Source organism: Strix aluco, chromosome 25, assembly GCF_031877795.1.
Source record: "Strix aluco isolate bStrAlu1 chromosome 25, bStrAlu1.hap1, whole genome shotgun sequence".
Lineage (NCBI taxonomy): Eukaryota > Metazoa > Chordata > Aves > Strigiformes > Strigidae > Strix > Strix aluco.
In genome coordinates this window covers 6,389,218-6,412,788 of record NC_133955.1, presented here as the reverse complement: position 1 = coordinate 6,412,788, position 23,571 = coordinate 6,389,218, and the positions used below count along the sequence as shown (strand labels likewise).

Below are 23,571 nucleotides of genomic sequence, written 5' to 3'. Positions count from 1 at the left end.
TCTAAGGTGAGCTTGTTGGATATTTGTTTCTTTCCAGAAATATGTCTTTGTCTGCTTTAAATTCAGGGACTCTGCCTTCCGCTGGCCAGGTCTCTGCTGGACAGCTGTGCTGAGGGTAGGTGAGGAGGACAACTATGAAGTCAGCTTTAAAAGGGGCGCAAGCTGTGTTACAGCTTGGACCCTAAGACAATTTGGGGTGAAGAAACCATCTCCCTTACCCCCTGGCACATCTGGCTGGCTGAAGGATAGCTCTCTGCCTCTTAGTATTGTTCCCCAGGTACAGCTTTATGTGGATGGCTGGAAAGAACAACTGCGACCAGTATGCCCAGCGAGTGCAGCGTGGGAAGTAGGCTGTAGGGAATGATTCTCTGTGCACATTCAGTCATTTTAGTTCAAACCCAACAAGGAAGAGGTGTGATCTGAATGTAGAACGCTGTACTAATTAAAAATTCCTAAGATTTTAAATGCTTGAAGGTGTTGCTGACACCAAAACGAATAACCAAGCTTTAAACATAAACCCGGTCTATCTGGTAGCACTGGCAGAATAGCTGTTGGCATAACATACTTTAAAAAAAAAAAAGCTGCCACCTCCTTTTCCTCACTGATACCACAACGTTTCTCAAAACTGACTTTGATCTCCAGGCTTTTCTCTAAAGTACATGGACCTACAACAAGGAAGGGCTGGGAAATGCCATCTCTAGGCACATGTTGCATCTGCTCTAGGAGACTGTGCTTGCATAGCAGGTGAAAATCTTGTTAGTGTAGACAGAGTTTGTCCTGGTGTGTAGTGAGCCCTGATAATAAACTTGGACTCAACCTGCTGCTAATTACAGCACATTTCTTGCTGGAATGTGTCTGAAGTTACTGTGACAATAAAAAAATAAGAAAAAGGAGAAAGCCAGTTGAAACCAATTACTTGTGTTCTTGGGAATCTTCTCCACCTAACTGAGGAACAGACTTAATGTCAGACCCCTGCAGCCCTACCCTTTTGCTACAGCTAAATGAGCGAGAAGCTGCTCTCTTTCTTTGGAGCTGGGGGTCATGTGGTGGAAAAGTTGAGAAATGTTGTATAAAAGTCAGGAAAAGGAGGAAGAACCTCAAGGAGACTTGTCCTCATGAAGCTGACTCAGTTGCTGTCTGAATCATGTGCACCTCTCAGCATGTGCTTGTCCCTGTACACAGCTGGAGCACTTGAAGATGTTCCTTCTGAATTTTACTGAGAAGTGGCCGTGGCCTATCAGCTGGTGACTTCTGAGCTGCCCTGCTGTAGAGGAGGCATGGTGACGAGCAGCGCTGTGTTAATTCTGGTGGCAAGGCTGGCTGATCTTTTCCAGCTCTCATGTTTAGGCTTCTGCAAGAGAAAAATTCCCCTATAAAAATTAAGGCAAGTGACAGCTAAATCCACTCCAGAAGAGGTTTCTCAGCTCCTTAAAAAAAAAAAAAGGGGGAATAAGGGGGGGTAATAGATCGCCCTCTGTAGTTGATCCCATTCTGACAGCACTCATTACATCAGATTTGAGCACTCACTCTACCATATGGAAAAAGGGGGGACTCTGTCTAGGACCACTGCTGGGGAAAGTCTCCAGTGATGTTTGTGTGTCTTGACCCCAGGCAATTCTTCCATTCTTCCTTTGTTAAACAAGTGATTTGTTGAATGCCAGTGACCCCTTAGTAAGTCTGAAGCTGCTGGGGCTGGGAGCGACACAGAATTGTCAATAATAATATCTGGTAGGGTTCACCATGGAACAATTTTTAACATTCAGGTCAAAGTCATCCCTAGGATTTACAATAGTGAGGCTGATTAGGAGGTGAATTACAGAGTTATCAATGCATGCTCACTATTAATATTTTTTTTTTTTATTTTGTTTGGGAATAGCAGAAGCAAAGGAGCTGATGCCTTGGCTGGTTCTAGGATACCTCCTTCCTGACTCCCAGTACTGTGAATAGTAATAAAAATTCTACAGGAATGTGACACAGAACGAAAAATAGCTTTTAGAGAGATTAAAGGGAGAGAAGGGCAAGACCTGTGAAGACACAAAAACCTGGGATGATGGTAAGCAAATGAGAGCTCCATGTTTGCCCTGTTCTGTCATTGTGAGATTTGAATGGAAAACTCTCTTATTATTCTTTCGATGATCCCTTTCTTCTAATTAGTGAAAAAGAATCAAGGTTCTCCCAGTCCTACAGGATCACTTTCATGTTTCTTCGCAGACAGGTGTATGGCCTCATTCTTCTCCATCTCTAGTATCTCAGTTCCGCTAAGGCAGGATTCATCATCCAGCTTATCTAACAGCTGCTTCCACCCAGTGCTTTGGAAAGGAGCATAGCTTGGGTGTCTTTCTTCTGCAATCACTTCCTGTCTGTACAATACAAGTATTTCAGAATAAACATGCTAGGAAATATTTGCACTGTGTGCTATAAACAGGGTGCACATTGTTTACCTGAAGCAAATATCTGCCCATCAATTGTGTAATAAAATAGTCAAGAAAAGGGAAATTTAAATCTTGTAAAGTTTCATAGATAATTAATCAGCTGGTTTGACAAGAAATTTATTTTTCAGTGAATATGGCTGGGGTGGTTTCTGTAAATACAGTTATTTTCTATTTCAGGTTTCCTGCTCCATCCAATAATGATGAATTGTGGCAGTTCTCTGCCTTCTTTATACTGCTCTTAACAGCCGAGCTGCTGGAGCAAATACCCCTGGAAATCTCTCCATTCTGGCAGTATCCACAACAATGCATAGTTCCTCAGCTCACAGATGGAGTCTGATCTCAGTTTAGACTGTAAAATTTATATTTAGACATATATATAATTTCCTACAGCTCGGTCAGGCTGGAGCTCAGGCCTCGTTCAGCGTGGCAGGCTGAAAGCTGGGGAGTGGGTTTGTGTCGGCGCGTAGTGTGCCCCGTATGGGCACGGGGACGTCTGCGTGGCTGCTGCGGTACCAGCCAGGGTCTTGCAGGTCAGTTGGCAGGGATGAGAAGCGTGAGTGCTGTCTGAACGTGGCGTGTTTCACTCAGGCAATCTGACTTTCTTGGCTAGAAGGTACCTGTTCCTCTGTTGGAGGGGTGAGTCTTCCTCTCGGCCTGTAGGCCACCATGTGGGCAAACTTGCCTCCTTCTTGTTTGTTTTACTCCCATCTGTCCTATCTCCTCCTATGATGTCAAGATCTAGGCCTAGGACCACCTTTTTGTTTTCTGTTGGGATATCTGCAGGGGGGTGCCAGCCTGTGATGGAGCCAAAGAATTACTCTGAATGAATTGACTCCCAAGTTCTCCACAAAACTCTCTGGCAAAGCTAAGAACTGTCATGCAAGCAGCAGGGCTTGCTGATGCACAAGCTAAGGACATCGTCTGGAGGAGTTGTGGCTATGTGAGAGAACCAGAGATGGGAAGAAAAATATTAGAGTGGGGCAGAAAAGCCAAGGGCAGTGTCCCAGTCTTGGGACACCTCAAGTGTGAGCTGAGTGCTGTGGCATTAGGTACTGCCTGGAGAAAGGGTTTGGATTTATCATCAGAGAAGGCATTTCTCATTGTTTAGGCCTTGCTTTATTCAATGAAATGGAACTTCTTATGTCGCTTTGCAAATAAGTAGAATTTCCTTAAAGAAATGAAAAGGCCCCCAGCTGGAACAAACCGCAAGACCTGCTTTTTCATCTAGTTGTCCTTGTTCAAGAGGGACTTGTGTTAGTGAGTTATTGTTCAGTCAAGGTCATCAGCCTCTTGCATACCAGGGCCCCTGGTTTCATCTGTTACCCACTTAACGTCCCAGGCTCCCCTGGCCAGCGCGCGCTGCTGAGGCTGTCCTGGGAAATGGACTGGATGGCTCATGGGGCGCAGCATTTGCAAGCGGCTGAGCAAATGTGTTGCAGGGAATGGCTTGGAGACTGAATGGGAGCTGACAGTTTCCTTGGCACCCGAACCAGAAAGAAATCCGTCGCTTTGTCTCTAGCTTAGCAGAACTAAAGGGCAGCAAGGCGCAAGAGTAGCTTTAAGTTGCAGGTACCAAACACGCAGGGTGGGAACGAGCTCAATCTGTAGGCAGCTTTCTCTAACCAGATTTGAATCAAAATAGGCTATTTCACAAGGAAGACCCACAAATCTTACCCTGCGAGCTGGAAATCGTAAACTGACCCCAGAGTTGTCTGTTTTGCCCCATGACAGTGTGAGTCTGGGCTCCAGTGAAATAAAATTTACCCCCTTGGGGTAAGAGGGGGAAGGAAGAGGGCAGGATGGTGGGGAATGCTTGAGCTACATCAGAGGACAGTGGGATCCTTCCTGACCTGGCATATGCCAGGCTGTTGCTGAACATACTGGCCAGGAAATTCTTTCCTGCCGCATTTGTAGGACTGAGGTGGGTGAGGAGTGATAGATTAGGGGAGGAGAGGCTGAGTGGTATCAGAGATGTGCTCTAGGTTGTAGAGTAAGGTGGTGCAAAGTGATCCTTGACTTTACAGTGGCCTTCCTAAGTGGCGCCTGGCTGTCCTTGGGGTGCAGAGGGTTAAAGAGGCTGGGGACAGGGGGGCTGTGCAATGCTAAGGATTAAAGTTCACAGTAGCCAGAGGTTCAGAGAGCTGGAGCTGCACTCCTGGAGTCTGTGGCTGCTGTCAGGTAGGGGACTGAAACAGAGCTGCGCTACCTTTACACGCAGGGCAAATTTGGGCTTACCTGCAGACCGGAGGTGACAGCACAGAAAAATAAAAAGCAAAGCAACAACGGAGGGAAGAGGATTCAGCAGAGCCGTTGTTCAGTTCCTCTCTAACTTCCCCTTAGTGAAGCTGTCTGGATTTTGTGCTGCTGTTGTGGTTGGCTGTTTGTCCTTGTACATTGGTAGCAAGGACGTCCCTCCCTGCCAGGTTCTGCAGTTTCCTCCTGGCCGGGCAAGGGGCAGCCACAGCTCGCTTGGCGGGTGGCACAGTTCAAAACTCTGGCTACGTTCTGAAAGGCAGGGAAGGCAACTGAGCACGTCATGCTGTGTACGGGGAAAGGAGGTTGGCTAGAAGAGGCAGAGGTTAAGAATGCAGCCCAGGGAACAGCAGGGGGAATGCTAAAATGTTTGTCCTGCACTCTGTAAATATAGCAGATATGCCCAGATTTCAAACCCGGTTTAGCAACGCTCGCATACACACAGTTTCACGGACAGCTTCTTTATTTCTGCATCGCCTGCAGGGACAGTAACGTTGACACTAAGCGGCAAACAGTGGGAGCCGTTCCAGTATCAATATGGATTTTGATGAGGGAGCAAGTTTGTTTGCTTGGCTGTAAAGGCCTTGGAATCCAGTAAGTGGTACACAGTGACCCCATCTCCCTACCAAACAAGAAAATCTCTCTAACCAAATACAGCCTTTCCCGTATGAGACAGGCTTCGCAGAGTCTCAGAAATCATGAGATTGTTTAAGTCTTGAGACTCCCAATTAAAAAAAAAAGAATAAATTAATTGCCTTCTGGTTTTGGCAGTTTATGGCTAATCATGTTTCCAGGCTTTTCTCTACAACCAAAAGATGTGGAAATTGATCTTTTTCAAAAGAAAAAATGACAAAAAAACCCACCTCACTGAATCCATGACTCCAAGTGCTTTGAGACTAAATATCGTGGCACTTATGGCAAAACTGGAGGCGCTAAAAATTGTGCAAAGCCAGTATAGTGCTGATAGTGTCTTCCCTGCAGTTTTACCCAGAGAAAACCAGCTGCTGGCACCATTAGTTGGGGATAACGGCGCTAAGCAAGGAGGTAGTAAACCTGTGGGATGTTGCAGCTTTGCTGTCGGAGAGGAAGCAGGAACGTGTGCTGTTCTCTTCAGTCTTCAGGAGCAGGCACCTTCCAGGCTGGCACTACTCCCGCCGGAGGCAATGCCTCTACCAAGGAACCCCTATTGCCATAGAAAAGGCAATTTCTGTAGTTTCCCTGCCCCAGATTCTCCCTCCTCAATTACGCTGACTGTGGCAGTTTGTGCAAGCACAACAGCTGATGTGGTAGCCCTGCTGACATCCCTTGATTTTCCTACAGCTGATGTGTTGGAGGAGCCCTGGTGTGCAGCAGAGCTGGCGACCTGGCCCTGCAAAGTTCCTCTCGTGGTTCGAGGCGATGCCCCTGCTGTTCTGGGTACCCACCCACCTTGTCTCAGGTCTCGTGAGGGAGTTGAAATGCTCATTTTTGGCAGCCCACATTCTGAAAGTTTTAGCCTGGTGGCTTCTCCTGAAATGCTTGAGACAAAAATACATTTCCTGTTTAGAAAGAGAGTGAAGATAAGCCCTAAAGTGCAGCCGCCTGCTCTGGCTACCTCAAGTATAAACAGCCTGCGCAGCCGGGCGCTGCTTTTGTTTGTTCTAGTGGCTTTTTCTCTTTAAAGGTGCATTAGACAGAATTATACAAAGTCCATCTTCTGGCAGCATCACTCCCGACTGGCACGAGAGGCTGTCAGCTTTTCGGGAAAGATCCTTCTAAAAGCTCCAAATGTTCACCATGAATTCCCACCTTTGTTCTCGAGACAACAGCACTAAGCGCCACCAAAGTGTGTTTCTGCTTTGCATTTCCCTAACACTTTTCCACCTCGGTATCTGAGTGCTCTGTAAATAGTCACTCCTAACCTCCTTGGGTGGGGTGCTGAGGACGGGTTTATTTTCTGCTCGCAGAGAGCAAAAGGTTTGCATTGTGAGTCAGCAGACAGCCTGCAATCAAGTTCAGGACTCATGTTTTCTGTAATTAAGCACAAAAAGGGTTTAAAGCTGCCTTAGGCCAATCTGGGGCTGTGGTGGCTTCCAGAGTAAATCAGAGCATCCATGAAATCCCTCTGTGCAGCAAGATTAAGATCTGTAGAGGAGATCAGGATTGTGCATTCTCTCTCTGCGTAGCTGCAGCAGAAGAGTCTGAGCCCAGGGTAAAGCTGAGATGGTCTCCTGCTCTCTGGCTCCTCGTTTTATTTGCCACATGCGACGGTGCCTAACCCCTGTCAATATTCTAGCTGATACCATGAGCTCCACTTGGCTGGGTACATGAGATTTAGATAAAACCAGGGCAAATCTATGCTGTGATCTAATCAGGCATGAGCAGCTGAGATGGCAGTTGACTCCGTGTTTCCCCCTTTTGATAAATTAATCTAGTTTGCAGATTCCCATGATGGCTCAATCCTGCAATGTTCTAAACCTTCTAGTCCTACTTCAACAAAATTATTAAATCCATTTATAAGCCCAGGGCTGGATCTACTGAAACCAGTAGCATAAACAACGTCAAGCTCTTATTGCCACGTTTAGGTATATGGTCTAAATTTTTGGAGTTACTGATCCCACAAAAGATCCCACCGGGCCCTTGCCAGTGTGCTGCTGGGAGCTAGGACTGGGATCCTCAGTAGCTGTCAGCGTGGAGCCCTGCATCAGGAAAGTGTATAATGTGCTCTGAAATCCTGGTTGGTTGGCAGATGAGTTACAGGAGCACATAAGGCGGCTCAGGAAACGCCTGGTCTTTTGGTCTTGCCCACTTGTGGGGAGTTGTTGTCTGGTAGATGCGAGGTCTGTAAAGCTGTAGTGGAAGGAAGGAGGGACTGAGCAGGGAGGAGTGGAAGTTCCACCAGCGCGTGGCTGTATTTTACTTCTCGTGGTGACACGTGCCTTCTTACCCTCTGGTAACGGTTATGAAATGATGGTGGAAGGCCTCAGCTGAGGCCCTGTGGGCAACCACCGGTGTTTTGGAAATCGGCACTCAAACACTGCATAGATGCATGAGCTGGTGAGAGGGTGTAGAGGGGAAAAGCTGCCCTTGCAGCTGTCCCTGCTGTGTTGGGGACCATGAAACTCAAATTTGTGCTCACTCACAGCTATGTAAGTGCCATCCCTATGCGCTGCCACCTCAGTCTCTCTTGTATATGTCTCTGGCTGTAACTTCCAGTGCTTGCTTCTCCAGAGGGGAGTCATTTTTGTTCATTTTTGTTTTCTTCTTTATCTACGCAGGACTGGTACCTTGCTGTCAGCTTAGGAAAAAGCATGGCCTTGTCCCAAAGAATCATCATGAGCAGGAGGCAGTAAATGAAAGCAGTGACGTTGTGGAGAGGAAGGGGCAAAAGTTGTGCAAAGAAAAACCATGTAGCAGAGCTCAGGGTTCCCTCGGCACTCCTTGTACCAGGAACTAGTACAGGACATAGAAGTTCAGCAGGGAGCTAGTCCTGTACAGCAGAAGCCAGGTGAGATGAAGGCGTGCTTTGAGCAAAGTGCGAAAATGCCCCGCTGAAGAGGGAGGAACTAGAGCTGTGTTTTACCTGCAGCTGGAACCCACAGATGCTTTCCACTGAGCGGCGGAGTGTCTGGCTGGAATTTGAAGAGATTGTTGCAGTAAAGCTACATCGCACCAACTGGAGCCTTTGTCAACAAGTTGCCAAGTGCTTGTCAGAGTGCGTAAATATTGTTATCACTGCTTTATTAAAGGGAAAATGAGAGGAGAGATGGGAAGGGTGAAATGTTTGAGTAGCACCTAACTTTTACAGCGCCTCAATTCAAAAGGTCATAGGCGCTAGGAATATAAGGAAAGTATGAATGAACTAGTATTTGATGTAGCAGAGTATCAGTTGTCCTAATCTGCTCTCTTAGCCATAGTTAAACCCACTTGCTGTCTGGTAAATCAAGAAAATGTCATCTGCCTGTTAACAGTGCAAGTTCCCCTGCCTCTGGTCTGGACCACTTCTGAACAACCCCCGTCTGTCTCCAGGAGATATTGGTCTTTTGTACGGGTACAGAACTCTAAATGTTAATCTAGCTCATGCCTTTTGAGAGCAACAAGCGAGACTTTCTGTGACCTGCCCTGTCTCCTGCTGTTAGTACAGATGATACGTGGAGCTGCTGTTTTCCTCTCTGAGTCGCAGAGCTTCGCAGAACTCCCGGCCCGTTGAAACAGTGCCAGCACGCTGTGGCCTTCAGAGAAACGAGCAGAGCCTCCTCTTAGTGACAGCCCAGGAGCATCCACCATCACAGCCTGCAATTTCTGTTTTAAAACTGGCTGCTTGTGCCTGAACCAAGATCACACAGTGAGTCAGAACCAGGAATAGATTGGAAACTCAAGTTCATGCTGCTAGTCTAACCACTGAGCCCTGCAAAGGCGAGCTCCTCCAGCTCGGTGTAGGCACAGCATTTGGGAATCCACCTAGTGAGGGTCATACGCTCCAGTGCAAAAGAGAGAAGAAAAAAAGAAAAAGCAGCACTAATAAGTTTTTAATTGCTTGTGAACTTCCCTGACTAGAAATCAGGAGCAGTTCTCCCCACCCAAATTTGGACTCTGGCGCTTTACCAACTTAGGTCATAGCCTAGCTCTTCAGCATTTTTTGTTGGGTTTGTTTTGGGTTTTTTTAGTGAGTTCCTAGCTGCATCTGGAGTGCCAAAAACCTTTTTTTCAGGAAACAGCAGTGTCATTTCTCCTTGTCAGCCACCCCAGTGAGGGAGTTTTCTCATCAGTTCAAGTGACAACAAATGCAGGTGCTTCTCTGCTTTTCCTATGTAGGGTGAGTCCTTTCAGCAAACTTTGGGAGGGAACAGCTGCTCACAGTGAAAACAAGACTATCCTGCTGATCCAAGCTGAAATGTGACATGGAAATGGGATTTTTGACCTTGAGCGGTACAAAGTTGCTCAAAGGAGGGACCCTGTGAAGATTAAAAATAATTAGATCTTTCTAATGCTTCTGCAACTAGTAGAGCTGGATCAATACATTGCAAAACAGAGGGCCAGATCTTTAAATAGTACAAACCAGTACAAGTCTTTTGATGACTTATCGGCTGAAGAACTAGCCCAAGCTTTTGCAAATATTAATTTAAGAACAGCTGGTTTTGTCGACTGCATTCTTGTCTCATTTTTCCTATCCTCTGCTCATGAGTGGTCACACAAAGAATGGTATTTGTTGATGCAGATGTTTAAGGGAGGCTGTTACTTTCTGAGGCTTCTCAAGGGCTGGATGGATGAATAAGAGTATTCATTTTTCCTCAACTCAGGGTTCTGTTCAGCTATTGTTAGAGCAGTTAGATACCACTATAATGTCTAGATCTCTCTCTATAAGCATATATAGTCTGTCTCCCTCACATGCACGCACGCCATGTGATTTTAAGCAGTCATCTACCATGAATAATGTCCAGGGGCCAGGTCACAAGCTTCCCATAGCATGGAATCTATTTGCATACAATCCGCGCAATTACAAGTAATGAATAGATTAGTAAAACCAAACAAAACAAGAAACTATTCATACTGTGAGTAATTCTCGAGCAGAAAGAAGGGAGGGGGGGAAAAAGTAAAAAGAAAAAAAAAAAAAAAAGCAGGGCTTTTTTAAAAAAGCGAGTTATTCGCCTTGAACGCCTGGTTCCCTCTGAATGACCGACCCGGGAGGGGGGCGGCCCCGGTGAGGGGCTGGGGCGAGCGGTGGCCGCTCGGCGGGCGAGGGGCTGCCGTCCCCAGCGGGGGGGCGGCCCGGGGCGGCCCCGCTCCGCCCGCGGCAGCGCATGCTCCCTGCCGGGCCCCAACCTGCCCATTTAACCGGCGGCGGAGGCGCGTTGAGCCGGGCTGAGCCCCGGCCGCCGCCGAGGTAGGGCTGGGGAGGGGGTGCGGGGGGGGGGGGGGGGGCTCCGCGCCCCGCGGAGGGTCGCGGGGGAGCCCGAGCCGCGGCGGGCGGGGATGCGGCTGCCAAGGTCGGAGCGGGAGCGGGTGCCCCTTGGACGGGGCGGGGGGTGCCGGGGCGGCTCGGGGGGGGTCAGAGCCGCGCTTGTGCTCGCAGCCGGGAAGAGAGCGCGGCTCTGCGCGGAGGAGGCGGCTGCACGCTCCGCTTTGGTCCTGCTGATGCTCCCGGCCGCCCGGCGCTAGCTTTGCTGTGGGAAAACAAAACAAACAAAAAAACCCCCAAAAAACCCGCGCATCGAGAAGCAGAGCAAGAGTGGCTGCAGGTAGGGCTGCCGGGCGGTGCGTGCTGCACCTTTTCGGGGCTCCCTGAGCTGTGTTCGTGCGTGGATGTGGCATGAATTTCTTCCGTGCTTGTCCCTGTTACAGAGACATCTGCTGCGGCCAAGTTCGTTTTAAAGATTATTGAACAGGAAAAGAGTTTGCGAAGCGTGATGTGAGTGTGGACTTCCAGAAACCCTGAGGACTTGCGGGGACAGGTCAGTGAATCCTTAGGATCAAAGGGAAGTTTTCATTGCACCTAACTGTAGGCTCTGCTTAGGTTTGCTGCCAGGTTAACCTGTGTCCCCCCTTCAGCTGTAGCGGGAGTTTGAGGAGGCTTCTTAAAAGTGGTACCGAAATGTCATAATGTGGATATTCCATCGATGACTGACTTTGGCATGACTAGAGACTTTGGTGGTAAAATGCCTTAGTTGTTTATGTTAACATAAGCTAAAAGACTATTTGGTCTTCCAGCAGATGACAGCTTTAGGAGGAAAATAAAAGCGCTAGAATAAACTAATACTTTTACGCTGGTCATAGGCAGACTTGGCAAGACGTTTGACTTTCATGCTTGTGTTTTAAAAATAAAAAACAATTGGAAGGGAAACATATCAGGAACAGCTTTCCTGGTCCTCGTCTAGATCTGTCAGACTCATGAGCAGCACAGAGAAAGTGCCCAGGCTTAAACCATATCCCATTCTGGCACTGTTCTAGTTCTAGATGTGGGCTCAAGAGAGCAGCGTTTGTATGTGTAACATGAGAAAACTAGAAATTTATAAAAATAGAACATGAGTAAGAACTTCAAAAGTACCCAAATGACCTGGGCATTGAAGTCATGCAGGCACTCCTGAAAAACGTGTACCAGCCTTTAAACTTTTTCTATTATTCACCCTACCTGCAATTTTCTTTCTTTTTTTTAAAATGTGTGATGCTACCTGGACTTTCTTGCATCATCCGTAGCTACTACCCTTCCAGTCGGTGGGGAGTGGCTGTGGTGGCGGAGCCAGGAATGCCAGATTCCCAGCCCATGCTTGGATTCAAGGCAGTGCCTTAAACTCTGGAACTTATTACCACAAAATATTGTGGAAGCCAAGAGTGCTTGGCTTATGGGATTTGAAAAAAGGATTAGAAATTTGATATGGATAACAAGAATCTCCAGAATTAATAGCAAATTAAATGAGAGCTTTACAAGGAACATAAATCCCTGTATTTTAGGGTATAAACCAATCTTAGGATTTAGTAGGAAACTTCTCCTTGTAGGGAGATTTTTCTTGCACTCTCTGCTGGGGGTATATTCCCCTACAGCTTGTTACGTACGTAGCCTGCGCAGCGTCATCTGTGAGAGCGTCTCATCTTCTTGAAGAGGTTCTGATTAAAGTACCTGAACCTCAAGGTGTTCCCCAACACCGAGGTGTTGCTAGAAGGCCCAAGCCACATGGGTTTGTGTAGAAGCTGCCTAGAGATAACGGCAGCATTATCTGTGAACAAAGCAGTAGTCTTACAAGCTCTAAGATTGTCATCACTGTAATATCATGGAGTGGTGGTAGATACTGCGGTGTGCTCCGGACACACTCCACCGGCAGCATCTTTTTGAAGGTGCACAGTCAATTTTTGTTGGCGGAGAGACGTGCTATATCCATAGTGTGAGAGATTAAATCACTGGACTGATCACTGAGTTAGAAAATACAGCCTTTGGTCTGCTTTATCTTTGCCAGAGTCCCTAGAAAATATAGATGTCTAGCGTAAACTGTTGCTAACCTTTTCCCCAAACTGTTTATTTCGCTGAAGCACTTGAGTGGCAGTGTTCAGGGGGTGTGGGGGTGTTGGTTTTTGGGTTTCCCCCTAAGTTACACATCCCTGCTCTTTGACTAAAGCCTCCATATGGAATTTAGGGTGATGGCTAGACTCTTGTGGCTGGTGCCATTGTGGGTTCATGCTCTTTAAAAAAAAAAAAAAAAAATAACCTTAGCTGCCCAGTTTTGTAATGAATCTGCTAGTAGAAGCTTTGTTCAGAGTATGGCCCAAAAAAGTTGGTCCTAAAAGCATCAAATCTGTTGTATGATGAAGTGACAGGGCAAAAACTGCTCTTCGAACGTAATCATGTGGGTCTCCTTGTGTGTCTTTTTGCAAAGCCTTTTTGGGAATATTAACCTGTCTCAGTGCCTGCATCACTCTGAAAGTCTTAACCCAGAGCCTTTTGCGTGGGATCTCCATGAAGCTCTGAGGGTTTGCAGATTACTTCTGAGGAATGTACAAAAGCAAAGAAGGACGTCATCGATGCTCTGTAAAAGTAGTCTTTATACGTGATATACTGTATCACATATAAGTCATACTCTAGCTGATTACTCTCAATCTCTGGCTTCCGTAGTTCTACACTGACAAAAAAACAGTGTGAAAAGTTACGCCTGTGGCAGTTTCCTGAGTGCTCCCTTTCGAACTCCCATCGCTGCAGACAGTGATGTGGCAGAGAGCTTCAGAGTCCTGTTGGGTTTGTGTATCCTTCCCTGGACATGACTAGTGGCTGGTTTGATTCAAGCTGCCTGTTAGTCTGTCAGGTCTGGTACCAGGCTAGACCAGTGCTTAAATGACAAGAAAAAAACACACGGCCAACCTGGCAAAGTGATTTGCTGACGGTCTCTCGTTTTCTCGGTGGCGACGTATGCTCGGGCAATTTAAGCATATTTCATACACAGCAAATGGCTGTGGTGCTAAGGCACTCCTCTGACTTCAGTCTCTTCAGAGGCTTGTACCACTTTGTCACAGTGGGGTTATAGAGCTTTTCAGAGGAGCTCTAAGTGGTGTGAGTAACGTCTGTTTGTGTTTTTTATCCCCCACCTTTCTCTGTGTTGCAGCAGTTCAGCCAAGGAGTGTCTTGTTTTGGTAGTTGACTGTTTTGGGTTCTCTTTAATGTGTGTGTTGCTGTCTCCTTATCTTGGCTAAGGCAACATCTAAACAAAACACTTGACCCATTGGGTGAAAGATGTGGAGGTTTGTGATGGGTTCGAGGCTGCGAGGGAGCAGGAACAAAAGGACCAGAGGGGTGGGGAGGAGAGCAGCTGCAGGCAGTGGTAGGGGCGACCAGGCAGTAGTAGTTGTAAAGCCTTGTACCTCAAGAGAAGTATGGGTGGAGAGAAGTAAGATGGTATGGAGAGGGATACGCAGAAACAAAGAAGAGTTACATCCGGTGAATCTCCGTTCGCTTCTGCTGTTGCAAATAATTCCATCGTATGATCATGACCTGTGGCTTCTGCAGGAGGTGGGAGGCAGTCAGCGTAAGACAGCTACTTTTAACTAAAACTAACCCTGGACAGCCAACCTGCGGAGGGAGTCTCGTGATCCTTCAGCCGTGCAGTTAAACTTGTGACCAAGGTTGTGCTATGAGTGGGGCAAGGGAGTCATGAGAAGCTTGTGAGCAGCTGTCAGTTATTTTCGATGTTTACTTGATTTCTGAATACTTAATATCAGACATCCATGTGAAAACAGGAACCTAGGGCTCAGCTGAGAAAGGGGACAGAGACCCTCATGGAGGAATCCTTGATTTTAAAAAACGGGGAAACTTTGAAACAGTCTCTGCGAGGTAGTCAAGCAATATATTTGCTCATAGAAGGCTGCCTGTAAACATGGGTCTGCATAACATGAGGGAAATCTTTCACTCACCACAAACAAAAGAATAGGAAGATAGTAAACCAAAGGATTATGTTTGCAGCTCTGTGTCCTGATGCTTGTATTGTTCAGTCAAACCGCATTTATCTCTATCTAAGACTAACAATTGAATCCATACAGCCCTTGAAACCTGTTCTATTTCTTGTGCTGCTGTTGCTCTTCATTGCTGTAAGAATCTGAGTCTGATCTTGTATTACAGAACTGCAGGAAGTTGTTGATGTGTCCACCAACTAAGCTGTCGAGTTGCTTGTTCAAAAAACATAACTAAGTGGAACTACAAAGTCACCATTTTATTATTATTTGTATGCATGCTGTTCCTTGGAGGTCCTCAAATTTGTGCCCTTCCTCCTTGTTTTCATATCCTAAAATGTCAGTTCCTCTTGCAGTTCAAAAATATTTGTTTAACATTTTGCCAGCCTGCATAAGAGGAGAAACAGACCCCCGTGAATATTGTCTGGCAAAATAAGAAATGTAATGTAGGAATGTGGTCCGAATGGCTTCTTTGTCTCAGTGCTGGAGGGTGGCTGGAACACACACAGCAAGAAGCAGGTGCTTGATTTGCAGCTCTGAACAGTTTTTCTCTCACCAGTACATGCACTAAAAGGAACTGCTGCTAGTCCAGATTTCAAGGACCTGGCCCTGTCTTAGGGAAACCTTGTTTGAGTAACACATGAAATCAGCTCTATCCATTTCAGAAAGAACCAGCTTCTGGTGACTTGCAGATGAATTCTCGTAATTGCCAGGTTTTGAGTACTCAGAGGGTGTAAGGATGGCCTCTGGCAAAATAATGAGGTTTATTTGAAAAAAGAAACTTAAAACAATGACGGGCATTGGGTTTGGCTTGTGAGGTCTAAGGTTGTTCTCTTCAATCAAGGGAGCAGATTTTTTTCCACCTTCATGTTCTTGGAAGCTAAAGTTCTCTCTGGTGGTTTGTCTCCAGGAGCTAGGACTTCAAGAAAAATGCAAATATAATGAGTGCAGTGACTCAAATCCATGCAAGTTGTCAGCACTCAAAAGGCATTAATGTTCTTGCAGAGCAGGCTAGAGCCAACTTCAGGAATTATGTGCACATAGTTGTGGATAACATCTAAATCTTGCTTTAGATTTATGGGTTAGGACTTCTGGTGAAATGGTGCATGCAATAAAATCCGTGGATCATACTTTCTTTACCAAACATTAGGAGTGATTCCTGCTGGGGTCTGACCTGCTACATCAAAGAGACCAGGGCAGTGATCAAACCTCAAATCTAACCCTATTCTGCCTTCTCTCAATTGCCTGCTTCTAATTTAGGAGCAATGGGCAGAGCTGGCTCTTCAGTTTGATTCGAAGTGGATAAGTGAACTCACTCAGTTCTCTGTCCTCTCTGCAGAGAGACCAAAAGCCTCTACGTCCCTCTGGAACCTGTGCGTGAGTTCCCTGCTGGTGATTTTGTGCTTTTTCCATCAGTGCTCTGTCTGGAAACGCTGGACTGTACTCTGCCTCTGGAAAAGCATCTGCCACTGACCCGGGATGTTACGCTGCTCTCTTTCCCCTCTGCCCAGGGCCGGAGTGCCACTTCTGTTGTGATCTTCCCTTTGGAGAGGGGGTATCCAAAACGTTTCGGTGATCTATGAGGCCTGAGCTGATGGTGCTGTTGCTGCGTGCCCTCTGTTAGTGCTCTCCCTGCCCCTGTTGTGTACTAGTTACCACTGTGCTACCTGGGTCTGGATTCTGGAAAAAAATTCTTCCTTTGCTTAGAGCTGTGCAAACAGAATAAAGGATTGTTCTGGTTGCAGAGAGAGCTTCCTTGTAGGTCTGTGGCGAGAGGCAGTTCATAAATACAAAGAGATGGAGCACAAAGGAGCAATGAGATGACAGTGGCTTTCCAAGGCAGCAGTCTGTGCGTACCAGGTACTGGCTCTTGGCATGACAGGGGAGGGCTTTGTGCGGGCACTGTTGCTGTTGGACTCCAGAGGTGCGTTTGGGAATGTTTATGACAAACGACTCCTGTGTGCGAGGGGCGGTGGGAGCAGCTGGAGCAATGCTAGAACAAAAGGCTGCTGTGCTACAGCCAAGGCCGACTGAGCAATTAATGGGCCTGGAAGGGTGGCTTTTCATGAGAATTGACTAAAGCTAGGTTTAGGAGAGTGGCTAAATGTAGCTGGAGAGGATCTGACCATGCATATAAAAAGGGGAGCACAGGAATTACACAGGGGATAACTGGAGGGAAGGAAGGAAGGAAGGACACTTCCCAGCTATTAAATCTCTTAGCCCATGGATATTGTTTCAAGGGAAATTCTTGCAACCTCAGTGCTCAAGATCCATCCATCCAGGCTGGACAAATCACTGGAGAATGCGCTGTTGGGAGCAGTCCTGCAGCAGCCCCGGGGAAGATGATTCAACAGGGCCTCTTTCATCTTTGATTTCTGTGAACACAGTCTACATTTGTGCTGCCCCCAGATCCTCCCATTCATCACTGTCTGTGGCCAATGTTGATAGCAGCGTATAAGCCTTTTGGGCAAGAGCAGGGAATGCTAGCTATCCCCTCTGCTAACAGAAGACTGTAGCTGAGGCTAGTTAGCACATGCCGATGCACAGCCAGAATGGCCCGGGACGGTGCTGGTGATAAGCCTTTTCCCAGCTCTCACTGGGCAAAGCCAGCACTGTGCCTGCCCGAGGTGCCCTGGCTGTTTGCCCAAGGCAGCCTGGAGCGTGTTGCGGAAATATCAGAGGTCTTTCTGCTTCATTTGTAGCTTACTGAACTTTACCCCAGTAAATATGGGCAAGAGAGAGCCCAGCGTGGAGGGAAAATCCTGCTTCGACTCAGAGTCTGAAATGCATAAACTTCCATTTATCCTTTGCCATTACAGCAGACTTTTTCAGCGAGCACTAAGTAACTTCAGCGCTCAGACAGCTTTCCTGCCTGTCCTCCGTGATAGATGCAGTCTGTATTGGAGCAAGAAACCAACCACGTGCAACAAAAAGCCTGAGCGCCCCTGCTCAGAGGGCTCTGCAAAATCCAGGGAGCTTTGAACCTGAACTCCATGCTTAATTACTAAAAAGCTAACAATTTAGGGCCGATGTCTTTCCAGGGCTCAAAACAGAAGTTAGGTTCCTGCTCATAAGGAGAGATGGCGTGGGGAGTGAGGGGGGCGGTAAAACTGCCTCACTCCGTTCACCTCCTGTAGAAATGGCAGCTTTGAGCCTTGTCTTTTGCAAAGTGGAAAACTCCCCTTCCAGATATTCCGTGCTGCTGTGTGTTCTGTGTGAACAGCTTAATGTTAAATCCCTGCACGTTCGGAGTCCATAACACATTAAACTGATGGTGAGAATGGGGAAAGGAAAAGGCGTCTTAAGTTTCCTAGAAAGATCTTCAAGTGAAACTTATCTGCCTTAAAAAATAACATCTGATTGCTTCTTATCTTTGCAATTACCCAGACAATTTCAGGCAGAAGTGAAATCATAGAATCTCATGTTTTCAGACGCAGGCCTCATGACTGGTCTGTCATGATAAGGAAAAGACTCTCCGCTCCGGCAGCGATCTGCAGGCCCTCCTTAACACAGAGAAGTCGGTGTGCTGCAGGCAGAAGTCAGAGCTTGTGCAATTTTTGCTGCTCTAGACACGTAAAACTGCTGTCCTTATAAGAAAGATCTTGGGACTTTTGACCTTAAAGCACCCCAGAGAAATCCTGTTATTCCCCGCACACATGCTCTTCACCTGTCCCTTTGGCAGAGGGTGCTGGCCTGTGGCTGGTGTGACAGAAGGTGCCTTGCTGACAGGCTGGCATAAACCCACCTCCGCTGGCCGCTGAGGGCCAGGGCTAGACTGGGAACACAGGTGGCTGGGGAGCCTGCAGCCAGGGTGGGAATGGCAACTCTGCCAGAGGGGCAGGCGGCAGGGACAGCGGCATCTTACAGCAACTCCCAGTCCAAAGTTTTTGGAGAGTTTTACTTTATTCCCTCCTGCTTTGAATGCTCCCACCATGGATGGCTGCCTGTTCCACGCCCGCTCTTGCACCAGCTCTGATACGAGGAGTTGCACGATCTCTTCTCTCTTCTCAGAGCAGGGGGGTAAAACCCAGCCGTTCCCAGGAGAGCTGCGGGCTGCTGCCCAGCTCGCTTGCCTCTCATTGCACTCAGGGTCTGATGTGACTGATGGGGGTTCTGTGCTCACAGCTGTCTTGGGGCTATTCCTCATGCTGCAAAGGCTCTTTGTCTCATTCAAAGCCATGACCTCATTTTAGAGACAGAAAACAGAGAGGGAGAAACCCACCAACCTGCCAGCGAAGGTCAAAGGGCTTGCTGAGAGATATGTTAGCATCAAACTTCTCCGGCAGGGACACAAATAACTGGAATTGCAGACCAGAAAATTACCATGAAAAAATGGACTAACTACCATGTGATTACAAAAGAGCCCATTAGTTCTGTGTGTGTCTAGGATTCAAAGTATATCCTTTGAGGAAGAGCACAAGGTCATGCTCCCAAAACTTTTAAGTGAAAGGGACTGTGAAGTCTGTGCCTGTTGCCTGATGCTCTCCAAGGACTGCCATGTGTGGAGTTTTAGCTGGTTGCTCTCCTCCCTCTTTCGTAGGCCCAGACCTTGGCAAACGTTACTTCTGGCTAAATGGCGGAAGGTTAGATTTCAGTGTTAGGTCGCAGCAGCTCCCGCTGTGGTTAAATTTGTCAGACCTCTCACTGCTACTTTTTAATCAGGCTGTTGGGGTACTCTTTGGGCTAATGAACATCCCTTCAGCTCTCCTGCCGGGGCTTGGCAGTTGGTTTCTGCAGAGCTCCTGGCCACTGCTGGCCTGGGATCCGTGGTTCATGGTCTGGATTTGCAGTCTCATGTGTCAGTGCAGCTGTGGCCTTTGCTTTGGCCCGTGGTTTTTGCTGGAACTGTCCTCTCCACCCCAAGACTGGTCCTGACACTCATCTGGCCCCATGACTGTCACAGTTTTCCAAATAAAGCCAGAAATAGTGAAGCTCTATCATGGGGTAAAAGTCCTAGAGCTGCCTTGGAGCCACAGTGTGCCGGAGGCAGGAGGAGCTGAAGTGTGGCGTTGGCTTGCCAAGGAGTCAGGCGTCCCGTTCTGCAGCATTTGTGCTTTGGTTGGAAACAAGAAGTTCCAATTTCACTTCCCATTTTCCCAGCCCTGTGAACAGGCACTGCGAAGTGGACACAATAAAGCAGCTGGGGTTCTGCCTTCCCATCTCTTCTGTGTAACAGATGGGGAACTTCTTCTCCTTGAACTCCGCACTAGCGATTAAAACTCAGAAGTTGTGTGTCACTGTTTTCAGTGTTAAGGTGACCCGTGTAGCGTGCAGTGGGACAGCCATGTCTTCTCTGTACATGGTAACAACCTCCCACCGGAGCTGGTTTGCTCTTCTCCTTGCCAGTTCCACTGTGTTGGGGTAAGTGCTTTACTATCTGCTTTCCCTGTTTCACTCCCGGTGATCGTTTCTCCCTAAGGAGGATTACAGTAACGAAACCTATGAAATCCCATGTGCTTGCTTGGGCAGGGCTGGTGGACGGACGACTTCATAGCTCAGAGTAGGGCAGTGATGACCAGCACAAAAGTTCATGTGCAATTTAGGTAGCTGCAGTGGAGGAAAATGCAGATTCAGTGTCCAGGTCACAGAGTTTTGGGGAGTGTGGTCTGTCTTTGGCTTTGCTTTGCATGTGGGGGAACCAGTGAAGGGCTTTAGACAAGCCCGATGTCTGTGCTGGGTGTTCTGAGGGGTTCTGAAGGACTGTCCGGCTGCTGGGCTCTGGGGACTCTGTGAGTAGCAGAGGGTTGGGGGCTCCTCCAGGGCGGGGTGTGGACTCTGCCTTTGCAAGCCTCGCCTCGGATGAGGACATGTCCGTGAGTCCGTCCGGGCACAGCAAACGCATCCCAGAGCCTCCCTGCATGGGGGAGCAGCGCCGGCGCTATCGGGCAGCTCTGCTGCGGGGTCCCGGGAGCAGGGGGGGCTCAGCCACCTGTGGGAGTTTCAGACATGGGGAGGCTGCTGCCCTTTTTAACAGCGTCCGTCTCTTTTTCCTTGCCCCTCGCTTCCCGGTATTCCCTTTACAACCAGCCCATTGTGCTGTGGGCTACAGCAGCTGGGTGGAGTGTTTCAGGCTCAAGTGTAATTTCAGTGCCTTTAAAAGCCTTTGGAGGGCTGCTTTTTTTTTTTTTTTTTTTTTTTTTTTCTGAAGAGGACAGCAACGCCAACAAGGGATAATTTGATGGATTACTCTGCGGGGCTGAGGGGCTCTCCTTAATCCCCTTTGTGGGCCTGTTTGACTAGACGCGTAGCAGAAGCCCCCAGCCTCAGGCAGAGAAAAGGCAGCTCAGCAGGGTAGGTTTTACACACTGACATATAAATACGGGTCCTGGTCATGTGGTGCCGGATATAATCTGTGCCCGTTACCACGCTGCGGAGAAGGGGGGCACCTGGAGGGGGCTTATTTTTTCCCTTTCCAGTTCAATTTACATTTTTATTCTTCTGCTAAAAATAATAAAAAAAGAAGAGGGGGTGGGGTAGAGGCTGACTCAGACCAAATGCCAGGGTAATGGGCACAGTATTTAAACACCACAAATGAGCTCAAGTGAAAAGCAGAACCAGATCATCTCTCATTTCCCCTCCCGCTTCAAAACAGGGGCTCCTCTCATGAATAAAAGCAAGAGCTTGGGTCATGCAGTAGCAAAGCAAAGCTGTAGCTCTGATGTAGAGCCAGCCAACCTTGTCTGGAGGTCTTGAGTTGTTTATAGCAGGCCTGACGCCGACTCAGGAAAGGGTGACTAGAAGTAGAGAGGCTCTTGAGAGTGGAGGCTAAAAATGCTGCTTCTTTGGTTGCGTTGTGTATGTTTAGGAGCGCGTAGGCTGCATGTGTGCTTCCTGAAGCTTGGTGATGAGATGCTGGTCCTGCGCAGGTAAAACGCTGTGAGACCATCCTACCCTGTGGCGGGCACAAGCAGTCCTGTTGCGGTTCCTTCGGCACATCTGAAGATCCCTCTGCAGCTGAGCTCGGCTGTGGGTTATTTACTGGAGCGCTCAGTCCTTCATCACATCACAGCTGAACTTGGCCCTCCTGTGCAGTAGTTTTTTGCCGTGTCCCTGATGGAAACGGGACTGAGCTACAGACCAGCAAGGCAAGGTTTGAGCCCTTCAGCCTCAGAAGACTCAGTGCTCAGCTCTCTGCATCCTGTCTTATCTTGGCCAGGGTTCTCCTAGTGTGGACTGAGCAGGATCCCCCGGGCAGGCTGACGCCTGTTGCTGCCGCTGGGTTAACGTGGCGGTGACGCCTGCCAACTGCAGGAGAGTTAACGGCACCCGCTGGCATCGCGGTGTGTGCTGGGCTGATGTCTGTCCCTTTGAGAAGCGTGGCAAGCTCTGAAAGTGTCAGTGTGGCCTCCGCTGAGTCAGTGACCTTGTTAGTCAGACAGGCGGTTCCTGTTTGTAACGGCGAGGGGAGGAGGAGGAGGACAGGCTGGAACTGGCCACTCTTTGCTGCTCTATCTTTTCTGCTGGTCAAACAGGCAGGCACGGGAGCTAAGGCAGCCAAAGCCTGGGAGAAAGCCTCCTGCCAGGAGCAATTCCTTTGCCAGAGGAAGAAGTAGGTTGTGGGACAGGAGGTCAGCGGAGCCTGTGGGCTGCCCTGCTGTCTGTTTGATGTTCGTGTTGCAGATAAAGCGTCCACAGAGCTATTGGCACGGCTCCTGAAAGGAGTGTGAGATACCAGAGATGTGCAGGGTGAAGGGCAAACGGGACAGACCTTTCTCCACTCTGGAAGGCATCCTCTCTGTGTGATAGGCAGAGCGAGGACAGTGCTGATAGCCTGCCGGGCTGGGAAAGCATCCTTTCCTAACTCCCATTCTTAATATATATTTTGACCTTCTCATCCGTCTCATAGGGACCTTCATTTGCCTTTTCCTGGTGCCTTTGCTTTATCCCATTGTTGACTGTGGGACAAACAGTGACCTGTTCCACATGCCCTTGCTGCTTACTCTAAAACTCGGAAGACACTCGACGTTCACTTGCACTCACAGATGCGCCTTTACCTGAAGGGACCACTGATATCAGAAGAAAAGCCTCCCAAAGCTTCTGCAGGTGTGAACCAGTCCCTTGGGCTGGCTCTGGAACAGCCCATCCCTGCTAACCCTCAGGACTAACCAACCTCCCAGGTCAGGAGGGCCAAAGGTAGCGAGAAGGTCACTGGGTGGCTTGTGCCCCACCTCTGCTCCCTGGCAGTCACGGATGTATCCTGGTCGCTCTGAAATGACTGGCACTCTGTGGTTGCAGCAGCAGGAACTGGGCAGGACCTGAGATTGCATCTCAAACTCCATCTCGGTGAGCCCCAGCCATCTGCAGGGAAGGTGAGTGGCTCGGTGGTTATGGGAGACAAGACCTTTGCTCAGCGTCTGGATGGGTGCAGTCTGGTTTAGTGGCCCACAGAAAGAGGGAGGTGCAGCCCCCTGAAAATCAGCTGCTAGCTGCAGGGGCTTAAAACTTGGCCCCTTCTCTCTTTGGCTTCTTACTGTCAATTCACAAAATGGAGATGGTAGGGAACTGCCTTCAGTGTCAGCACATCTGTCTGTTGGGCCAGGGATCGGTCTGTGCATCAGGAGAGCAGCGAGCACAAAAGGGCCTGAAATAAGCTCTGGCTTTTCGATAGCCCTGAAAGCAGGACAACTGCGTTGAAGGTGCTGCAACGAAGCAATTGCAGCCTGGCAGGAAAGAACCGACCCCCAGTCCTGACAAATTCAAATGTCTCCCTTTGAACCAAACTGTGTGGAAGGTCTTGTGAGCTGCTGTGGGGACCAGCCCCTTCCCGTAACTCTGGATGCATCTGTAACATTTGTCCTGGATTAATATACCCTGGTGTCTGGGCTGCTGGGCGCTGCACTGCAGGGTGAGGGAGGGAATTTCAAATGGACTGGGGCACCCGGGTCTTCCTTCTGAGGGGATTTCCACCCGCTGCTGCTCTTTCCCTAAGCCGAGCTGCCGAGGCCGATATAATGGAGCCCCTGAGCTCAAAGGAAACGCA

The 23,571-nt window shown here is 48.4% G+C and overlaps 1 protein-coding gene across 4 annotated transcripts in view; it reads left to right on the top strand.

The window, feature by feature from the left end:
- The first annotated feature begins 10,465 nt into the window (after positions 1–10,465).
- The window catches only part of SLC45A3 (solute carrier family 45 member 3), a 30,782-nt gene continuing 17,676 nt past the window's right edge, over positions 10,466–23,571 (top strand). For 2 of the 4 annotated variants that reach the window (XM_074850151.1, XM_074850155.1), the window contains exons 1-2: positions 10,466–10,548; positions 11,007–11,116. The gene's annotated coding sequence lies outside the window, so the exon portion shown is untranslated. Of the gene's footprint in view, positions 10,549–10,726; positions 10,904–10,982; positions 11,117–23,571 lie in introns of those variants that run through there. The other 2 variants (XM_074850153.1, XM_074850152.1) reach the window with 2 other exon arrangements.